Source organism: Labeo rohita, chromosome 22 (genome assembly GCF_022985175.1).
Source record: "Labeo rohita strain BAU-BD-2019 chromosome 22, IGBB_LRoh.1.0, whole genome shotgun sequence".
NCBI lineage: Eukaryota > Metazoa > Chordata > Actinopteri > Cypriniformes > Cyprinidae > Labeo > Labeo rohita.
The window spans coordinates 44,774,276-44,780,340 of record NC_066890.1 but is presented as its reverse complement, the minus strand read 5'-3'; the positions used below and the strand labels follow the sequence as shown (position 1 = coordinate 44,780,340).

Genomic DNA, 6,065 nt, shown 5'->3' with positions numbered 1-6,065 from the left:
CCTCACTATGATGTATGTGATGAAACTTGACTAAATACAAGAATTTAGAGAATGCAGTGTCTGCTTTACTCTTTCTTGAACTCAATCTGGAGCTTTATTCCAGTAATAGTTACACAGGCCACCACAAGGAGGCATTAATTCACCATGGAAAATAGATCTTGCAATCAAACATGAACGTATCCTTTATCTAAATACCATTTGCAGCATTAAACCTTTTCAAGTTAGACTGAAGAATCTCCTGTAATTTTATTTATTTATTTATTTGTCTTTCTACTCTTTGTATCATTAGAGCAAATTCAGGCTCACATGTGTCCAGTTCTGTGTCTGCGAAGAGTGCCCATTCAAAAGGTGATGGACCAAACTTCGGTGAAAAAACACCATGTAACAAAAGGTATTTTGTCTCTTTCTCAAACCATCTTACAGTGATCCATTGTTTAATTATTACTAAATTAAGCCAATCTATCATCATGCGTAATATACTGTAAAGGGTTAAATTGACATGTTCGATTTAATTCTGTAAGATGTGCTGATTATTATACTACAATATCATCAAAACATCTAACAAAAGGTATTTCATGTCATTTGCATTTTAGCAATGTTAATTAATTTCCTCACTAAGTGTATGTAATAGACAGTGTTAGGGAAAGTTACTTTTTAAAGTAATGCATTACAATATTGAGTTACTCCCTTAAAAAAGAAAGTAATTATGTTACTTAGAAACTTTTTTTGGAAAGTAATGCATTACTTTACTTTTGCGTTACTTTTTAAATCTGGGCAGGGCTTGCTTGTTTGTTTTTAATATAAAAATGTCTGTTGTTTGCCAAAGGTAAAAGCCTTTTTTTTACACCAAAAGCCTCAGACTTTGAGAAAAGTACATCTACGTCTGTACAGTAGACCGCAGAAGAAAAAAAAAAGGCAGCAAAGACATCAGTTAATAAAATGGGATTAAATGCATAAAGGATAACATATTTATTTATTGCAGGTTTGTGTCATATTCTGAGTTGAATTTCACTGTTTTTTTTTTTGTTTTTTTTTTGAGGAATACTAAATCTGTTTTTTGTGAGTGAGATGAATAAATGCATGTTCACATTCATTAACATCTTACTCCCAATTTCTCTCAACACGGGGACAGGAGAGCTTTTAATCAATAAATGGGGGGGGGGGGGGAGTAACTGGCGTTACTTATTTGAAAAAAGTAACTCAGATATTTTCTTGTCAATTAAAAAGTAATGTGTTACTTTACTAGTTACTTGGAAAAAGTAATAATATTATGTGACTCGCGTTACTTGTAGTGCGTTACCCCCAACACTGGTAATATAACTCTGCTGAATACAAAGATTAATCACAGAATATAATGTATTGCAAACAGTTTAATCTTTAACCCTTAATTGATGCTTGGGGTCCAGCTGACCCCGCTGGACACTTCCTTCATTTTTAAAAAATGTTACCTTCATCTCTGGGGCATGAGACTCTGTGACATTTCTTAAATAATAACACACAAAAAGCTGGACTTGATTTGGTTGTTCTAAAGGTGTGTAAAAAAAAAAAAAATTCATTTTGTTTGTCAAAAGAAGTAGTAAATCCAGTTTAAATCTGAAACAAAATATTTTTATTTAAAGGCCTGGTCCTAGAGCATATTCTTAAAGTGAAACGAACTTTCTATCTCATACACACACAGGCACACACACACACACACACACATGTTGTGTTTCCATGTTTTATGGGGACGTTCCATAGGCGTAATGGTTTTTATACTGTACAAACCCTATTTTCTATCACCCTACACCTACCCTACACCTAAACCTAGCCCTCACAGGAGACTGTGCACACTTTTACTTTCTCAAAAAAAAAAAAAAAAAAAAAAAAAAAACTCATTCTGCATGATTTATAAGCCTGTTTCCTCATGGGGACCTCACAAATGTCCCCACAAGGTCAAAATTTACTGGTATTACTATCCTTGTTGGGACATTTGGTCCCCATAATGTGATAATTACCAGGTGCACACACACACACACACACACACACACACATGTGTGTGACTGCAACGGATAGCCCTTTTATAAAAATTGGCATATAAAATCAACAAATCTGGCATAAATCTAAAACTTTCACACATAAATAAAGGACTTGTACTGGAGCACAAATGCAACATGGAACAAGCATGTTCACACACACACACACACACACAGGTGTCTGGAGCATTTTTTAGATTTTGGCAAATAAAATCAGACATAAATGCACAACAATGTGAAGGGGTAGACAAAAAAAATAATAATAATAAGTTGTGGAGCAGTGAACTAGACATATATGGTATTATTTGAAAGCTTATAACCTCAACTTTCTTGTATATCCCATCACTTTTGCATCTATGTTACATATAATAACATAAAAAAGGTCTGAATTTGCCCCCTCACAAACAAGCTCCCTCTTCTGAAGATGACCTAATAATATTCATATTCTTATTCATATCGCTCAGACTTTTCAAATATAGATGAGTCAAATATCAAATAAAAGCTCTCATTCTCTAAATTGTGATTGTGATTTATTTCATTGATCTAACACATTACAGAGAATAATTATCAAAATAATTGTGAGGATGGAAATTAATTCTGTAAACAAACGAACATTTACATTACATTTCTGCATTGATTACTACTTCCGTGTGCAAAAAGTGGCCAAAAACTTTATATCAGCTCTTAGATTAGGTTATTATCTTTAAAATGAGACTATGCTTACTTTTCTGTGAGTTCTGCCTTTTGTGTTGATTACGTCATCATGTAATGCGCCATATGTTTGAAAAGCCAACAATCAGATCTGTCCAAAGAGGCCTCGATTAAATCTCTATGACAATCTGTTATGAATTTATTCCTTTCCAAACACGAGGGAGGAGAGCGTGCAGCAGGCAAAATGCACATCGCCCCCTAGCGCACTGGCTGCGAGCAATGTAGAGTTGGGAAACTACGGATTGTGAAGAAATACAGTAATAATTATGAATTATTCCACCCACGTGTCAAAATGTAAGGTCTTTTGTCCAAAATGAGACCATTTTTATCTAATTAGCCCAATGTATGTGGGAATGTAAGTCTTTTCAATTCAGGTATGTCTTATCTTGCAAAATGGAGACCCCTGAGGGACATATTACCTCCCTTCAATTAAATTTCAGTAACTTTTTTTGTTAAATGATACAAAGAAAATTATATTTTTCCATTTACTGGCACACAGTGGAATCAAAAGAAACCTTCTGCGGAGAGATAGACTGAACAGATCTTGAATAACAGACTAAGTGTGTGTAACGGAGACGCCGAGGCGGCGTTAGAATCCATGTGCGGAAGTTTATTACAAACAGCAGCAAACATACACGTGTAAACAGGCAGAGGGTCAATAACCATAAAGCAGTCTACCTGGTAACACAGTTCACAGAAGTCAGTTACGTAGTCCTCTATGGAACGGTTCCCTTGTCGGAGACGGACGAGACAATCTGCTGGGTTCATGGTTGGCCGTGTATTACTAACTTCCGCTGGATTCATGGGAGGCGAAGTATTCTGTAACGGAGACGCTGAGGCGGCGTTAGAATCCATGTGCGGAAGTTTATTACAAACAGCAGCAAACATACACATGTAAACAGGCAGAGGGTCAATAACCATAAAGCAGTCCAATCGTTTGACAGTCCAATGGGTAATCCGTGAATCGTAAGTGAGAAACCAGGCAATGAAGTCAAACCTTGAAAACAGTCCACACAAGCAAACAGTCCAGAAAGGGTAATCCGAGAAATCAGTGGTCAGAGAACGAGGCAGAATCATACACATGCACATGCATGCTTCACAAAGTCATGAGCACATGGTCAATCTTTAAATAGTCCCAAACAGGAAGTGACAGTAGTAAAACCACTTTAAATATGACTGAAGTACCTACTATGTTATTTTTCTTTCTATTTCTCATTAGTGAAAGATCTGATTCAAAGGGTGACGGACTAAACTTTAATGAGAAAACACCATCATCTTCCAAAAGGTAGTCCTTGTGTTTTGTTGTTGTTTTAGCATAAAAGTGTATTTCCCATCAACCACTTTTCTGCACTAATAAAGTAGTTAGCAGTAAGCAGCTGATTTGACAGTGGTTTGAGCAAATGATAGTGACCACTGTGAACCTGTTATTTTTATATGATTTTCTTCTTTTTGTGTTAAATTAGTATCAAAGGACAGAAGACCACAGTAAATATTGGTGCAGAAATTACACGGTGGGAAGCTCTAAAAGCACAGAAGGGATTGAAGAGTGATGTGGAACTAGCATGCTTTCTTCTCAACAGGTGGGAACACAATATTTACCACAGTTTACCTTTTCCAATTTATTGTAGTATATTACAAAAAAAAATTATCTACTTTGGCAAAATGTGTAATAATAAGCCAAAATATATTGAAATGAACTTTTTGAAACAAATTTATTGTGTGCAGTGATCCATATATCAATGAAAATGTGAATCACAATACCATTTAAGTTAAATACAGCACCTTTCAATAAGATTATTCATTTGAGTCATCAGGTTCATGAGGTATTAATAGGCAACTGTACTAAAGTCTGTTATTACAACCAAAAGGGTAGTGCCTCCACATAACTCTGCTCTAGTAACTGAGCCAATGGTATGATTGTACATGTATTTTGCTTCCAGGGTTCAGTTTGAGAACTCAAGCAAGAATTACCACAACCGCAAGGATTTCAGAGAAAATATCCTATGGATCTTCAAGGCAAGTAAAATTTCATAAATGCTTTGATTAATAATTAATATACTAATGGGTTATTAAACAAATTGTATTTTTTTTTTTTTTGTTGTTGTTTTATGTTAACTAGGGTTCTAACAATCCCTCATTTTTGAAATAAAATAAAAGTGCTCATGTTTTAGCTATGTGACAAATTAATGGCAGTGAATACAACAGCACATTAATAAAGATGCCAAGCAGGGTTGTACGCAGGTTTTTATAAGTATAGAGTTCCCAAATTGGAGATTAGTAGGGGGGTTTGCATTGCCCCTGAGAAAATGTAGATTTTCCTGATTTACATGTGTTGATTTTAAGATGTTTTAAGGCTCATAAATTGGATAACAATATAGGTTTAAGTAGCATTCAAGATAACAGATTCTTAAACATGAGAATCAGATTAAATGTTGCAATGGATGATCCATGCTACAAACTAGAGAAGATCTGTTTATTTTTGACAATACACAATAACATTTCCCAAACAGCAATGGCCTTAAGAAATATTTCAAGGATTATTTCCATCACCATCTCTCATTCTTTTTATCTCAGTCTCTATTTACTTCGCAATATGTGGACTTACTTTATCCTTATAAAGTACACTTAATCATATGCCAAACAAATGAAAACAAATGAAGATTTGTTAATATATCTTGCCTCGTCACACTGACAATTCCAAAATAGTTGAATTTAATTTAATAATAATTTAAATTAATGAAGTAGCCTACATAATTCTAAATAGCGAAATTAGAGAAAAGTTTATTAGTTTACATCCCTGAATATTTTTGTTGGTCGTTTAACATTTCTATCATAAAACAGTGGTCAAATAGGAAATATTTGGTTTAGCTACTTACATCTTGCACTTCATAACTCTCTGAGGCGCCTGTGAACATAATTACCACCTACTTTGATTTGATTAGTCATCACAAACACATTGACGTTGATGAGCGCTGTAAGACCACTGGTGCTGAGGCATCTCGGATGAGATGAGAAGTTTGGTTATCTTGGCATTGTATACTTCTAGTACCAAAGCAGAATTAACATAAGGTAATTATTTTACAACTTTTCTAGTTGGAAAAATACAGAGGGACCTCAATGGTGGGTACGGCCTTGATGCCAAGAAGTCATGTTGATTATTGGATTTGATCCATACCAGGTTTTTGGTATCTCTATGTGTTTGTATTCACCACCACTTTACCTTGTTGATGGTCTATACCAGGGGTGACAAACTCCGGCCCTGGAGAGCTGCAGCCCTGCAGAGTTCAGCTCCAATCCTAATTAAAACTCACCTGGCTGTAGCTTTCTAGTAACCCTTCAGAC

The 6,065-nt window shown here is 35.1% G+C and overlaps 1 long non-coding RNA gene across 1 annotated transcript; it reads left to right on the top strand.

Moving 5' to 3' along the window:
• The first annotated feature begins 3,953 nt into the window (after positions 1 to 3,953).
• Positions 3,954 to 4,740, top strand: LOC127153184 (uncharacterized). Its single transcript, XR_007825206.1, has 3 exons — positions 3,954 to 4,008; positions 4,187 to 4,303; positions 4,664 to 4,740. It is a non-coding gene; the product is annotated as an uncharacterized LOC127153184 (long non-coding RNA).
• The last annotated feature ends 1,325 nt before the right edge of the window (positions 4,741 to 6,065 follow it).